Genomic DNA, 16,990 nt, shown 5'->3' with positions numbered 1-16,990 from the left:
TTAACACATCAGCACACACAGAGCTGAGCCCCTCCCACCTGTGCTGAGTTTCAGGTGGAGTCCCGCCTCCTTCCAGGAAGCAGCTCACCTGTGTGTCCGTGTTTAGTGTCCAGGTGTGGAGTGGAGCTTGTTGGTGGTGTGAAGAAACTGTAAGTTTGCTTTGTTTCCTCCTTTAACAGTTTGTCTTTAGGAACTTTACTGTTTGTTCAGCTCGTGTTTGATTTCTTCACACAACAAACTGTCTGTTTGTATTTCCGGTCTCTCCATTAAAGTCAGTGTGTAATATTTTCCAACAAGGCCGAGTGTCTCCGCCATTTTCTGAGCTTTTGTGATCAGAGTCCGGGAATCAGACTAAACACACTGAATGTGGCCTGAGCTCAACCGGAGAGCCGCTGAGCTCCAGATGTTTTTATTTACACGCACAGCAGGAGACAGAGAGCGCACTTTGTAAATGAATACTTCGTATAGATGTGTGTTAGATACAGGTTCAACATGTCGGTCTTAAAAATACTGCGTCACAAACTGTTGGCTCCTCTCCAACAGGAAGAAGTGTTACAAAACACACAAAACTGAAACTCAACTTAGAACTACAGCTAGATCTGAAAAAAGTTAAAGTAGAAATAAAAACACAAACTAAAACTAAATTATTGAGAATGATCAATGAAATGATTTTGGAAAACTGATTAACATTTTACAGGAAATGGCCTGTTAGTGTTGTTAGTTTGGCTAAAAAAAAAAGACTGAGTCACTGCTTTCAAAAAGTTCCGTTTTTATCATAAAATCTACATTAATCTACGTCAGTCCAGCCTCTGACCCCGTAAATATATAATAAATAAAACATCAAATATAAACTGAAACAAGCAAACTCACCGTGGAAACTAACTGAAACTAAACAGAATTAAAAACACAAAGTGAAAAAGAAATGCAAATAAAAACTAATTAAAAATTACAAAACTACAACAACCTTGCTGTCTGTGGATATGTTTTGGGTGGAGGTTTCAGCCACCACAGATGTCTTCCTTCATTTGTCTGTAAGTCAGTGAGATCATTTAAAGATGGTTACATATCTGCCACAGTGTTAATTTAAAGTTCTCACCCTTTGTGTTCAGAGGCAGCAGGTGGAGGGACAGCAGAGGACTTTGTTTTTTAAAACAAATTTGATTCAGCAGGTCGGCCTCTGTTAAAAATATCACGAACTGTCGGCTCAGACTGTTCACACTGAAACAAAGATGGAGGATAAAACATGTTTTACATTTCTCAGACTGAACAAAAGTTACTGTATTAAGTTTAAAACACTGTTAATAAATCGGAACATTTAAAGATGCTTCAGTCACGGTTTTTATATTAATAGTAAGTCAGATGTTGAGCTTTGATGTGAAAAAAGTTTTTCTTTTTTCCTGGTGAGGAAAAAAGTTTGAAAGAAATCAGTTTAAAGTTTTATATATACATATTTGATTTGTACGGGACTCATATTTTAATACTAAAGTAAACCTTTTGTCTTCTGTCTGTACAAAATACCAGATATTAAAGTGCAGATGTTACAGATGTTTATATCTATATTTTATTATGAAACAGAACAAATGAACAGTTTAGCACAAACAAACATTAACATGTAGATATTGTACTAAACTGCAGTGAATATGAACTCAAACTCTGACTTTTACAAGATTAAACTTTATAGTGACGTGTAGGAGAGGAACAGATGAACACGAACTTTGACATTTGAATACAAACGAGTGATTCTGAGCATTTTTTTTTTCTCACCTCTCATCATCTTATAGTATATTTGCTTATTCTTCATAAACAGTAAAAAAATCAGATCAGTGGATCTATTTTACCGTTTTAATGGCAGAATGGACAGAAGTTTCATATCTCTGTGTTTATTTTTGAGGGGATCACTGTATATCAGTACTGTTATAGTTTAATATTATTTCTGTACAACTGCTTGAGCAAAAAAGCTTAAAGTGTGAAACCAGGAGTTTCCATAGTGAGTTAAAAATATTTGCACAGCAGCTCCGAGAACTTTTATCAATATTTCTTTGAATCCTCTAAATTTCATTCATAGGTGTTGGACTGTTCATAGGTCTCAATAAAGTTTGTTTCAAAAGAAAAAGACTGACACAGACACGTCATCCGTCTGTGTTCATGTCACATGAAACTTAGTGGAAAATTCCTTCTTATGCTGCATTCAGGAGCACCAGTAAAACCTCGGTTCTCCAGAGATTAGAAACACTTTGGGTCACGTGAATGGCGGCCATGAAAACGACATTCTTGTATCAGAACCAAGAAATGTTGATTTCTCAGGGAACATTACTGATAATTAAGAATTTAGAGAAAGACACAAACATATTTATTTTAATAAAAGCTGAACCTGCTCAGTGGAAAAACAGAAATGTGTTACGGCCCTAGCAGGGCCTCCTCCTGAAGGTGCCTGTGTGGGAGTGTCCTTCAATGGCTTCTGCCTGAGGTGCCAGCTCTCCCTTTTACACAGCTGACTCTCGTCAGTAATCAAAAGTATTTAATCCCAGGGAAAGGTGAGCTCTGGGCCAGAGTGCCATGTGAGTGGTTACAGCTAGTGAGCTGCTCGCTTTCTTTTTGGTTTACATTTTACTTTATTGACCAACGCCTGAGTTTTGTTTGTTTTCTTAAATGGTGATAGCGGCTTGTCCGTCTCTTAGTTGAGCTAGTTTAATAAAACTCTTTAATTTAACCCCTTTGCCTTCTTGTCTCCTTTTTCTGACCCGGACACTTTTTGTTACTTCCCCCTCACCGCCTAGACCCCTCAGGGGAACGTAACAAATGAGACGAGATTAAATCTGACATCACGAAGTTAAACAGTCAGAAACTCTTCTGAAAATCTGCCTCCTCCCCCCCTGTGCTAAGCTTCAGGTGGAGTCCTGCCTCCTTCCAGGACGGCTGTAAGTTTGCTTTGTTTCCTCCTATAACAGTTTGTCTTTAGGAACTTTAGGGGCTTTTTCTCTCCTCATGAACATGATGTGAGACAGAGGACAGAGCTGCTTGTGTTCTGCTTTTTTGGGTTTCCCTCAATAAGCTGCTCCCTTTATGTTCTCAGTTCTTCTGTATCTAATGTCAGCATGTGAGTCATCTTCAAACACAAGCTGAGCATGTTTTCATGGTAGCATCGGTAGGATTCATGGAAAAAGCACTGATTCAGGTCACTAACCAGGTTCAGGGGGATGACTGGAGTATTTCCCAAACAGAGACATCCTGCGGGGATCTTTGTTCTCTTGTAGACTCTGATATTGTTTCCAATGTTTCCAATAACAAAAGAGAAAATCTGTTTGATTCACTTTTCTTTCTTTCTTTTGTAGATATAGAGATATACCTCTAGGTTAGATTTATTTCTCTGAACCTCCACAGCTGCAGGTGGAGGAGATGGTGTCTCCATCAGCAGATTCAGTGGAAAGGCCGGACTTAAAGGAGGCTTCAAAAGGCTTCCAGACAGGATGAACTGGGCTAAGTGAAAGAGAGGATAGAAAGGATTGTTTTGAACTTTGAATCATATAAAATCATTCCTGTAGTGTATAAATGTATGTATAAAAACATTGTAACATTTGAATGTCACAGCATATCTGAGTGAAGAATAAGTCAGTGTCTTTAGCTTGTATAAAACAGCCTCAATTCACCAAAGACATCTTGCTTAACTATAGCTGAGAGCCAATAAGCAGATTTTTAGAGCCCAGATCTAAAAATGTCTAAGAACAGTTGGTTCATAGACTCTTGGTCTGAGGAACAGAATATAGCAACACACTACTTAATCTAGTGAGTAACTAAGTAATGTACTGCATTACTTTTAAGAAAAGCAAGAAGAAGAACCCGAACAGAGCAAATCAGCATGTGAACTTTACCCTGACTCAGTCTGAGCAGTCAGACGGCTTTTTTTTTTTTTTTGGAGTAACACATAAAGGTGTGACACACACACACACTTAAATCCAATCTGAAGTGAGACTCAAAGTTCAGTTTGTACATAAACAGTAAAAGAAACTGCATTTACAGTATTTCACAGAACTGAGTACACTGATTTTCCTGCCTCCATCAGTCTGTGGAGGAGGTGGAGAGGAGCTGCTGCTCTCACTGACACACTGACTGCAGAATGAGCTCAGCTGCTGTTCCACAGTAACTGCTGCGAGGTGGACACATCTGTTTGACCATAACCAGTTACTGTGTCAACAGCTGTTGGAGGTCAGGGGTGTTTATAATTACAGTGCAGGTGGATGCATATCCACCTGCATGAAGCGCCTTGAGGTGACTTTTGTTGTAATTTGGCGCTATATAAATAAAATTGAATTGAATTGAATGTAGTGTAGAACTGAATTAAACATGCTGACGTTATCTGTTTAAAAATCCTTCATTACAAATATTGGATCTGCTTCAACAGGAAGTAATTATGACAACAATACAAAGGTTTTTGGGTTTGATATTTAGACTGACTTAATTAGATAATGGTAAATGGCCTGTATTTGTACAGTGCTTTACTAGTCCCAAAGGACCCCAAAGCACTTTACACATCCAGTCATCCACACATTCACACACTGGTGATGGCAGCTACAGTGTAGCCACAGCTGCCCTGGGGCGCACTGACAGAGGAAACATTCCACAACGGCAACACAACATCAACACAAGTACAGAAACAAACTGTCACTTCTAATTTTTCTTATTAATAGTGAATCAGTGTGTGTCAGTGAATGCATCGTGTGTGCTTCAGGCTCCATCTAGTGGACTGATAGCAGAGCAGCTGATGGCAGCTTCCTCTGCCTCACACTGCTGTCTGACTGCATCCAGCTGACACTGAGATGAAGCAGGAAAGAAGCAGCTGATATTTGGACAGCACACATGATGAAAGGAGGATTTCAGTTGATGTGCACATGAATGATTTGTGTTTCCTCTGCAGGTAGAAAGTGTGTGTGAGCTGATGTGAATTGAGCAGCATGGATCAGTGTGAGGACAGAGAGGAGGGAGTCCCTCCCTCTAAAAGCACTCTGTGTGGGGAACATGAGAGCCAGACCAAAGCTCAGAGGTGAGATGACCATCTCTAACTGTCCATGACTCTTCTCCATGTCACAGCTCAGCACTCACATCACTGCTCCATCATTATTCACAGGAACCAGCCTGGACCTCCACCCAGCTCTGTGTCCTTACAGAGTGACCGGTCTGCTGGTCGCATCATTGATTTTAAAGTCCAGCCTGTGTCTGCTGCAGAGAGGTGAGCTGTTAGCAACATGAACTCTTTGATTAAACTGCTTGATGTTGTTGGATATAAACTACAAACACGTCGTTCCCTCAGTCCCATTTAAACTGTCTTTTAAAACAAGCCTTTGGTTTCTAAACAACTGAAAACCCACTTCAGCAAACAGGAAGTGATCAGAGCGTCCGTCCACTTCCTGTCAGGCCCTGCAAACATTTCATATTGAAGAAAAGTAGCTGATATCTCACATTTTTACTCCACCACATTCAACCATTTTGACATTTTACAGCATGAAACTCTTGTCACATGACTCCTGTTATGTTATAGAGTCATGTGACCACCAGGGAGGGATTTGTATGGATGAAACACATTCAAATCAATCTGATTCATCAATGGAAACATTTTTGGTGTAAATGCAGCAACACTGAAAACGCTGAAGATAAAAACACAACAGATGAAATATGAACAAATCGAGGCTTTGAATACACGTGTGTGTGTTTGAGACACAGAGATAAATGGATTGTGTGTCTGTCCTATTGCTGCGTGAGGATTTTATTGTAGATTTTGTGCGTGTACACTTTTGACCACGAAGGTGTTGAAAGGGCGTAAAACAGTTGGAGGCACCAGAGTGAACACTAGTGCTGTCAGTAGATTAAAACATGACTAATTAATGACACAATCTTCTGTCATTAATCCTGATTAATCACAATTACTTGATCAATAGCTGCAGTTACATTTTTCCAACTTTATATTTAAGCCTGTAACAGACGTTTACACCATATAATGAAGTCAATGCAGAATAAACACAAAGAATGTTAAACGCTTCAATTCAAAGAGACTTTGAATAGTTTTCAGTCTTTAACTCAGCTTCTCTCCTGTAAATACAACTTTGTAACAAACATATATACTAAAAGGTAAGTGTGCACTAATATATAATAATATATAATCTATATTACTGCTGTTAATGAAAATGTTTAATCAGACTCATCACAGGGTTACTGTGGATTAATTTGGATTAATCACCATTAAACATCATTTTTAATGTAAACGAATCAAAGTTCATTTCATGAGCAAACAGACTCGAGAGAAAAGGGCAAATTTACACACTTAACATGTTTATTGAACATGTAAACATTGATTAACCTCCTGAATGAGCCGACCCCCCCAGGGACAGTCCTGCATGCTAATGATGGGCTCTGCTCTGTACCTGCAGGATTCTGTCAGCCACAAACTCCTCAGCTGATCCTGAATCTGAGCCCATCTGTCAAACAATCATTTTCTTCACAGGTCTGTGGAGGTGGCACTGATCCTGCAGCAGTCTAACACTCTCTGTCACTCTTCTTCAAGTCTTTGACACGAGGAACCAAAACTATGTTATTAACAACACTAACAGGTCTGCAGTTTGTCCACTTGGCAGTTGTGTCATCAGTGCTTTGCATCGTTGTGATATTTTAAGCTGGAAGTGCTTCGGTGAAAAGAAAATTCCTTCTGTCACGATGTGCAGAATCCTTCATGTTGGTCGGCTGGTCCGTCTTGTTATTTTTTTAATGCTCAAACTTTCTATCGAGAGGTCAGTGTGTGTTTGTCATCTTCTATATTGAGCTGATTGGTTCAGCTGCCCGTCACTAACAGATGTGCTGCACATCTGCACGTGTGCAAAGGTAACTCTACTCGGACAAACTGCTCGAAGTGCGTTGATAGAAACATTTCAGGGATTTTGAGTCGTTCTGCTCTCCAGATGTGTCGTGTTAAAGGTTTTTATCATGTTAATCATGATTGAATTGAATTGAATTGAATTGAATTGAATGAATGCTTTGTTGGCCATATGCAGTTTGCCCCACAGAGGAATAGGACCCCCCGCCCCCCCCCGACTTACACATGATGTAACACATGATAACAGATGAACCCCTAACCCTAACCCTACATGTTAATTTTGACAGCACTGGTAAATCCTTTTTAATGTTCTTCTGTCAGATCATTGATTAGACTCGACTCCAAATACGAGACTCAGAAAACTCAAATGAAAACTCAAATCAAAGCCATGAGAAAAGGACTTCTTGTGTTAGAATGAAAACATATGGAAGTGGTCAGGTTTCAAACACTCGATGAATCTGCTGCACAGTTACATTCAGTGACCTTTGGCCTCCTGAGAGCATTAGTTGATGGTTCATCACAGTTTTCTCAAAGTTTCCTCTGAGCTTCTGCAACATCATCACTTCCATCACTGATGAAAGAAAGTTCATAGAAAACAGAAAATATATCTTCACAATCTGAGAGTCTAAAACTTGACAGACTTGATTCAGATGAAGTTATTTGAGCAGAAACTCCTGGAACTTTATCCTGTTTTGATCTGATCCTTCATGGTTCCTCCACAGAGTGGACCAGCAGAACTCAGAGGTTACCAGTGGTCAGTCTGCCCAGCAGCATCAAACACAGCTGGACTCCATATTTATGGTCTGTACATGTACAACAACTACTGTTACATCTGTTCTGTTCACAGTCATCTCCATGCTGCTCTTTGGAGACCAGTGGATTGTCTGTAGGGCTGAGAACAAAGTACAAATACTTCATTTGTTCTGTCCTCACTAAGCGTTGTCCTCGTGAACGTAGACTCAGCTATACAGACAGCTAAACACTCTCCTAATCAAAATCCAGGGAACAGGCCAATGTGTTGAGTTGGATGATTTAATAAGGAAAAAGTGTGAAACTGTTGACAAAACCAGAAATAAACCAATAAAAATGTTGCATCAACATACAGTATAACAAACACATATTCAAAAATATGAACACAATATTTATCTGCTTAGTGAGTGCCCGAATAAAACATCAAATGAAATCACACTCATGATCAAAACGTTAAAGAAACCACATGGCATATGAGCTAGCTTAACCTTACTAGCTTAGGTTATACACGCATTCAAATTAAATTCTAACTACAAACTATATCACGCCTTCACAACAAGAAAGAAAGAAAGTGTGTACATTATTGTACTTTATTGAGCCCCGTGGAGAAATTGCTCTCTGCATTTAACCCATTCACTCAGTGAAGCAGTGGGCAGCCATTGGGCGCCCGGGGAGCAGTGTGTAGGGACGGTACCTTGCTCAGGGGTACCTCAGGGTAGCTGTTAAGGGGAATCGAACCCCCGACCTTCCGATCATGGGGCAACCACTCTACCTACTGAGCTATCCCTGCCCTATAATAATGCACACAAGTTGTCTCAGTGATAACAAACAATATTACTCACAGATGATGCCGTTTATCAACTTGTGAAGGCATGGATGGCAACAGATTAACGGAGGTGAAACTGCCTCTGGCTAGATCTTACAGAGTAAAAAAAAAAAATACACAAAAACAACCACTAGAGGGCAAACTGCTGCAGAACAGAAAATGCCTAATGCCAGCACACTCCCCACCTGACATCCCTAGGATGTCAAACTGCACATCACCTGACAGAGTTTCTCTGCAACAGGAGTATAACCTCAGACACTGGCCTTAAGTAAAGTTTTGGAACACTGTCTCTGAAAACTTTCACCTCGACCTTCCTGACCTTTCCATCGTCACTTGGAAAAGTCCTTGTGATCAGTCCTGTGGGCCAGTCATGTCTCTTCAGTGAATCGTCTTTCATTAGAACAACGTCTCCGTCCATGAGATTAGGTCTCTCCGTTCTCCATTTCTTTCGACCTTGTAGACTACTGAGGTACTCCCTTTTCCACCTCTCCCAGAATGTGTTGGCCATGCTTTGAACCTGATGCCACTGACGTCTGAAGATATTACTATCATCAAAGTTACCAGGAGGAACAGGGAGTACAGCAATCTTCTGAGTTAGCAGCATAGCAGGAGTGAGGATGAGAGATTCGTCTGGATCTGTGGACACTGAAGTAAGTGGTCTGGAAGTGACAATTGCAGTTACCTCTGCCATAAATGTTGTCAGGACCTCATGTGTGAGCTGAACAGACCCAAGCTTGAGGAACATTGCGTCAAGGATCCGACGTGTGACACCGATCATCCTCTCCCAGCTTCCCCCCATGTGTGAAGAGTGGGGAGGGTTAAACAGCCATACACAGCCCTGATCAGACAGGTAGTTGGACACTTCCTTGTTGTTACAGCCTTTGGGAGTGATCCCAAGCTCTCGACAGGCTCCAACAAAATTAGTACCACAGTCTGACCTTAGCTGTTTGACAGGCCCTCTAACTGCAAAGAAGCGTCTTAGAGCGTTAATGAAACTGGATGAATCCATTGATTCGATGACCTCGATGTGTATGGCACGCACGCTCATACATGTGAAGATGATTGCCCAACGCTTACTGTTGGCTAGCCCTCCACGTGTCCTCCTTGAGGTGACACACCATGGTCCGAACACATCCAATCCAACAAAGGTGAACGGAGGATCTGTACTCAAGCGATCAGCAGGCAGGTCTGCCATTATCTCCTCCTCCTCTCTCCCACGCAATCTTCGACATGTCACACAGTTGTAGACCAAACTGCTGACAGACCGTCTTCCTCCAACAATCCAGAAACCAGCACTCCTCAAAGCGCCTTCCGTCAAGTGTCGTCCTTGATGGCTGACTTGCTCATGGCAGTGTCTGATAAGCAAGGAGGTAACATGATGTTTACCAGGCATGATAACTGGCTGACCCTCTTCTGCTGTGAGCTGTGACTTTTTCAGTCGTCCTCCGACGCGGAGAAGACCTTCAGAATCAATGAAAGGACAAAGCTTGCTGAGAGAACACTGTTTAGGGACCTGACCTTCCTTTTGTAAGCAGTGTATTTCTTCTGAATAGACCTGCCTTTGGACAGCAAGCAAAATTCTGATCCTTGCATGATGCAGCTGGTCTGGACTGAAAAGCAGCTTGCAGTTGTGCCAACCGTGGCAAGGACCTTCTTTTGCTGCCCTTGTAAAGGAATAAGCAATGTGGCAGAGCCTGGCAATAGCTCTGGTGAGTGACCTCCAACTTGAAAACCGCTCAAAGCGTTTACTGCCCAACTGAAATGACAAATTTGTGGCACAAGTCACTACTTCTGGACGTAGTTCCACATCTGTTGCGGGTTCAACTAGGCTGAAAGCTTCCTGTTTTAAGTGACAATGTTGCTTGTCTACAAGAAAGGCTGGTCCAGACAACCAGGAGGAAGCTGCAAGCTGGTTAGCTGGAATCGCTCTAGTTGCATGGTCAGCTGGGTTGACATCAGAAGGAACATAGTTCCATTGGCTTTTGTTGGTTGAACGTCTTATCCTTTGTACCCTGTTATGAACATAGACGTAGAACCGTCTAGAGTCATTAAATATATACCCAAGTACTACTTTACTGTCTGAGAAAAGCTTGATGTCGTCTACCTGAATGTCCAACTCTGCAGACATAACCTCTGCTAGTTCCACTGCAAGAACGGCTGCACAGAGCTCAAGCCTTGGGATGGTGATGTCAGGCTTAGGTGCCAACTTTGTTTTCCCAAACAGGAATCCAACTTCGCTATGTCCTGCAGCATCTGTGACTCTCAGATAAGCAACAGCAGCAATAGCTTTGGTAGATGCATCACAAAAGATACAGATCTCCTTGCTCTGAGCTGTGGAGAGTGGGACCGTTGTGTAGGCCCTTGGGATCTTCAACTCTCTTAGGTCTTGAAGAGATGTACACCACCTCTGCCACTGTTCAAGCTTTTCTCGGGGCAGTGGTGCATCCCAGTCACAAGTCTCAGTGGTGAGTTCTCTCAAAATAAGGCGGCCCTGAACACTGAAGGGAGCAGCGAACCCCAACGGGTCAAATAAGCTGTTGATAGTATACAACACACCCTGACGTGTAAAGGGTTTTTCTGCGCTGTCCACATGGAAAGTTAGAGTATCTGTAGCAAGGTCCCAACCAAGACCCAGGCTGCGCTGCATGGGAGGGGAGTCCTGACCCACGTCCAGGTCTTGCAGGTTGCTAGCTAGATCTTCAGCTGGAAATGCCCTCATGACCTCAACACTGTTAGACACAATCTTGTGTAGTCTGAGGTTGGATTGCGCTAGCATGTCTTGTGCACCTTTCAGCACTTTGATGGCATCTTCTGCACTGAGGAAAGATTTCAGGCCATCATCAACATAGAAATGTCTGTGCACAAAGCTCCTCACTTCGGGTCCATAGTCCTCTTCACCCTCCATAGCCGTCCTCTTCAGGCCATAAATGGCCACAGCTGGCGAGGGACAGTTACCAAACACATGAACCCTCATGCGGTACTCCAGCACTTTGTCATCAAGTTGGTGGTTACGAAACCACAAGAATCGGAGGTGGTCCCGATGATCCTCCCTCACTAGGAAACTGTGGAACATCTGTTGAATGTCTGTCATCACAGCAACTGGGTCCGTTCTGAAACGCATGAGAACCCCAATTAGGGTGTTGTTGAGGTCCGGGCCTTGTAAGAGCACATTATTCAATGAGATGCCTTTGAACTGTGCGCTTGAATCAAAGACGATCCTTATTTTTCCCAGTTTCTGGGTGTGATAGACACCAAAGGAAGGTAAATACCAATACTCTCTGTCAGGCTCTAGTGGAGGAGCTGGCTCAGCGTGTCCATTTTTGAAAATATCCTCCATGAAATCTATGAAATGATGTTTCATCTCCGGTTTCCTATTCAAGGTACGGCGAAGTGACATCAGTCGGCTGAGGGCTTGCTCTCGATTATTCGGTAAACGTGGTCTTGGACTACGAAATGGCAGGGGAGCCACCCAGCTGTTGGAGTCATCTTTCTTGAACTCCTTGTTCATGATGTGGAGGAAGATTTCATCTTCGATGGAGGGTGCCAGCTAATCATCCTCTTTTGAATGGCTGAAGACCAGCTCACCTAAGCTTGGCTGACTGGAAGTCAGTGTGTCGGAGGATATTAGCTGTTCCTCTATGAACTTTTCTTTGCAGATGATCCTGTTCTCACAAGGCTTGAAGTAGCTTGGTCGCCCATTCTCAAGGACATTGGTCTTGAATGTGTTGACAGTCGGCCGGTGAGCCCCACCGAGACAGACGTCACCGACTATTACCCAACCCAGGTCCACTTGTTGGGCATAAGGTTCGTTGTGACGGCCGTTACGCTGACTGCGCACTTTGTGAACTCGGATGATGTCCCTCCCAAGTAACAAAAGTATCTCAGCTGACGCATCAAGAGGAGGGATCCTTTCAGCAATAGACTTGAGATGCTTGTGGCTTTGGGCAGCTTCTGGAGTAGGGATTTCGTCCCTATTATTGGGAATCAGGTTGCACTCAATAAGAGTCGGCAATGATAAGTGCAACTGTCCATCAGCTGACTCCACCATAAATCCAGAGGCCCTTCTTCCAGCAGTCTCTGTGATTCCTGAGCATGTTTTGAGGGTATAGGGGGAAGCCTCACCCTGGATGTCAAACATGTCAAAGAATGCTGATCTGGCTAGCGACACATTGCTTTGGTCATCTAGCATCACGTATGCCCTCACCTTTTGGTCTGGGCGACCCTTCGGATACACACTGACCAGACAGATTTTGGAACATGATTTACCTTTAAGACCCTCACCACACACGGCTGTGCATGAAGAGGCTGCTATGTCAGTGACACACCCGATAGCCTCCCCACCATGCTCTGCAGAGGGTGGTCTGGAACTTGGAGCCCAAGGTGCCGGTCCAGGATGGAGTGCTGCGATGTGCCGGTCGCTGTCACACTCAGAGCAGTGGGTGTCAGCTTTACACTCTTTAGCTTGATGAGTTGCTGAAGCACAACATTTAAAACATATGGAGTGCTCCACCAGGAAGCGTCTTCGCTCTGCAAGTGATCTTTCTCGAAAGCCTCGGCATTTCCTGAGGGAGTGAGGTTTCTTGTGGAGAGGACACTCTCTGTCCAGATCAATGGTGAGTCCTTTGGAGGACTGAGAGGTGGGGGGGTTTCCTACCTCAGTTTTACTTACGGATAAAGGAGGTTTGGATTTCCATTGTTTGGAGAAGGATCCGTCACCTTTGAATGCAGCTGAACTAAAGTTAGCAAAAGCAAAGCTAGGATCATTTCTCATCTCTGCATGGTTATACACAAAGTCCACAAAAAATGAGAAAGGGGGATATGGAACTTGGTGCTCCCTCTTATAGCGAGACCCCTGAGTTATCCACTGTTCTTGGACGTTGTGGGGCAGTTTCTCCGCTATAGGGTTTATTCCCCTTGCAGTGTCTAGGAAGCTGAGCCCTGGCAAATATCCCTCTTGCTTAGCAGCTTCGATCTCTAGGAGCAGGTCTCCGAGTTCTTGAAGCTTCTGGTGATCTCTATTTGAAATCTTTGGGAAGTGGTTCAATCTATCGAAGAGAGAAGCTTCAATGGCCTCTGGAGAGCCATAGCACTTGTCCAGCCTTCGCCAAAGCATGTTCAAACCCATGAATGGATTGTTGACATAAACTGCCCTTATTCTCTTGGCGTGGTGTAGCGACTCCCCACCAAGCCACTTAATGAGCAGGTCCAGTTCTTCACTAGGTTTGAGGCTAAGTCCCTCCACAGCGTTAACAAAGCTAGATTTCCATGACAGATAACTAGCAGGCTGGTTATCAAACACTTTTAGTCCAGCGGTGACAAGGTCTCGACGCGGCAGATATACAGCTAACTCAGATACACCTTGAGCCTCCAGTGGTGAGCCGGGTGGAAGTTGGTTTGTTGAGTCTGTGCAGCGATGTGTGTGCATGGAGGGGACATCTCTATCTGTGTTAAAAGACAGAGGGTCAGGGCGATTCTTTCTCTGGTTGCCTGGGTGCAGGCCTTCAGCCGAGCAAGCAGAAGGATACGGCTGTTGTGTGTCACGTCTGACGCGATGAACTTCGGTATCTGGGAGGTGTCTGTGTTGTGGTACAGAAGCAGCAGCCTCTGTTTCTTTCTCATTTTGAGCTAAAGCATAACTCTGCCCTGAAGAGAAATGTGCTTGGATGAACTCACCAGTTCGCTGTAATGACTGCTTCATTGCTTGAGCATGACTGGCTTTACTCCCAAGGTCACGTGTCTAAATCTGCAGCAGCCTCAAACACTTGAGCCTCTGCTGAGGCAGCCTCAGCTTCACACTCTTCTTTTAGTGCATTCAATGTAGCCTCTATGCGTGCTTTCTCCACTTGCATGTCTATTTGACGTTTTGCATAGGCTGCTCGCGTGCGTGCAGCTTCCGCCTTGGCACGAGCTTTAGCAGCAGCGGCACTAGCTGAAGATTTATTTGAACTTTGCTTGGAAAATGCAGCTGAGGCAGCACACTCTGACCTAACCTCCAGGCTCTGAATATCGGCATCAATAGGGTTTGAGCTGGACATCGTCTTCAAATCCCGTAAAAAGATACAGAAGAAGCGAACGTAGCCTCTTTGATGTTTTTCTTCTACTTACTGGTTACTGGTGGCGAAGAAATAGGCTGCCGAGATTCCTTCAAAGCTTGATGTGATGGTGCATCTTTTCACTGTTCTGTCTGTATAGCTGAGTCTACGTTCACGAGGACAACGCTTAGTGAGGACAGAACATCATTACATAACCTAATAACTGTTTTCAGGTATCTGTAGTTTACTTGAGTAGTAACTATTTTTTACTTCGTACATTTTTAAACAAATATCTGAACTTTCTACTTCTTAAAAGTAGAAACGTCCTCCAAAGACCTGCTTTCTTTTTTACTATCACTTTTAAGTTAAATGAGTACTTCAACTTTTACTGGAGTAGTTTTTAATAGTAGTAGTTTTCCTTAAACACAAGTACAGACTTGGTGTACTTTGCTGATTCTTACAATGATTCAGTTCTGATTCACAAATTCAGTTTTGACTCAGTCAGAAATATTATAATCATGATTATTTATCTTGGATTTCACTGTTGAAAGAACCTGTAAACCTTGTAAAGTAAAAACATTTAATTCCAAATGATTTGAGTCTTTCTCTGCAACTACAAATTCCATGTAAACTACTGTGGTATAAAAACAAAGCTGAGACTTCATCAGAGGTGGAAACATCAGGTTAAGGATCCACACTTTGTGTTTACATGTTTTCATGATTACATGATTTCACTCTGATTGGCTCATTCATAATTATTCTGTTCCAGCTGCTGGAGGACAACATCATCACTTTTTTGAACGAGCTGAAGAAGATCCAGAAGGTTCTGAGTCCAGATTACCCAGAATGCTTAGAGAGTCAGAGGGAGGATGAGGAGGAGAGGAGCAGAAAGGCACTTGTGACAATCACAGTGAACTTCCTGAGGAGACTGAAGCAGGAGAAGCTGGCTGAGCGTCTCTATTGCAGTAAGAGCATTTCTGTAAGCGTTTAAGCTGATTGATGACTACAACAGTCATTAAACAACCACTGCTGTCCTACCGAGAGACTTCAAAGCTCATGTGGGCAATGACAGTGAGTCCTGGAGGGGCGTGATTGGGAGGAACGGCCTCCTGGATCTGAATCCGAGTGGTGTTTTGTTTTTGGACTTCTGTGCAAATCACAGTTTGTCCTTAATGAACAGCATGTTTGAACATAAGGGTCCATAAGTGCATGTGGCACCAGGACGCCGCAGGATGCTGGACAGACCTGGCACAACTAAACGTGCGTGTGAACGCCTCACAGAGGCCCTGGTCTGCAAGACCTTGAACATACACCTCTGGCAGAGCTTCAGCTGCAGTCTGAGGCAGACTGGTGCTCTACTTGCACTGTGTATAGTGCGGGTGGAGCACTGCTGACGTCGACAGAGAATATTGTCGGGCGGTGGAAGGAATACTTTGAGGACTTCCTTAATCCCATTGGCTTCCTCCTCCTGTAGAAGAAGCAGAGGCTGTGGATGAGGGGATGACTCGCCTGTCTCCGGGGGCGAGGTCCCTAAGAGAGATAAACGACTCCTTGTTGGGTACACTGGAAACCCGAATAAGTCCAGTGAACTCAACATTTATGAGGAAACTGATTATATAATAGTTTTAAAGTTAACTTACAGTGAACTTGTAGTTTTTAAGTAAGTTAAAAAATATGACCTGAATAAGATCAAGGAATTGAACTACCTCCAACCTGTAACTTAGTATTTAAGTAACTTACAAAGTTTAATTTCACTAAACTTGTATATTTTACTTTATTTGAACTTTATTTCATTACTTTACTAACTTAAATATTATAACTTATATAAACTCTAATTACCTATTAAAGCGCATGCTAAGTCTAACCCTTCATAGACAGGGTCTTTCTGTAAAGAAAGAAAGCTGAGACAGATTTGCAATTGCAAGTTTATTTCTACAAAACTTTACATACTTCTGCATTTGGACATGTTTTTAGTGCTTATTGTACAACGTGTACAGTGAAAATGTTAAACAATATAGTGCTTCAGCCTTTTCTTTGGCTCTCTTTTAAAAATAATTCTGGAAACAACATAAAAAAAAAGTATCAGCCTGATGCTGTTATAATTTAATAAAAAACATTTTTATAAACATTTAAACCAAATAAATAGTCTCAGTCTACTCTTTAGCTTTTCCCTTAAACTTCAACATAAATAGTTTTTTTTATAACAAATAATCTTTTTTCTCCAGTTGTTCCCTTTTAAAACTTTTAAAAATAGAAACATTTAAAACAAAAAATATGTATGAGCATTTTCTTCCACGTTTTCATTATAAGACTAAGTTAAATAGAACACCCACCATATAAAAAAAGCTATCTAGAGGCATGTTTGTCTCAGTCTGTCTCAGGCTGTGGGGAACAGATAGCAGCAGATGTCCTAAACCTACAGATCTTTGTATGAAACTTTACTACAGTTTAGTGCAACTAGTCATGCGAGCCATCAACTTCAGTGGAACAGTTTGAATTTTGCCAGCAGTATAGTGCCAGCAC

At 42.5% G+C, this 16,990-nt stretch overlaps 1 protein-coding gene across 1 annotated transcript in view; it reads left to right on the top strand.

Moving 5' to 3' along the window:
• Nucleotides 1-2,710: 2,710 nt before the first annotated feature.
• LOC147336975 (protein NLRC3-like) overlaps nt 2,711-16,990 on the top strand; it is a 465,583-nt gene continuing 451,303 nt past the window's right edge. The window contains exon 1 of the mRNA XM_086287150.1: nt 2,711-2,918. The gene's annotated coding sequence lies outside the window, so the exon portion shown is untranslated. The remainder of the gene's footprint in view (nt 2,919-16,990) is intronic.

The sequence above is a fragment of the Aulonocara sp. 'chitande type north' Nkhata Bay genome, linkage group LG3 (assembly GCF_057382095.1).
Source record: "Aulonocara sp. 'chitande type north' Nkhata Bay isolate Kocher_YH1m ecotype deep benthic linkage group LG3, A_spYH_male_GT1.1, whole genome shotgun sequence".
NCBI classification, from domain to species: Eukaryota; Metazoa; Chordata; class Actinopteri; order Cichliformes; family Cichlidae; genus Aulonocara; species Aulonocara sp. 'chitande type north' Nkhata Bay.
This window is presented reverse-complemented; position numbering and strand designations above follow the sequence as displayed.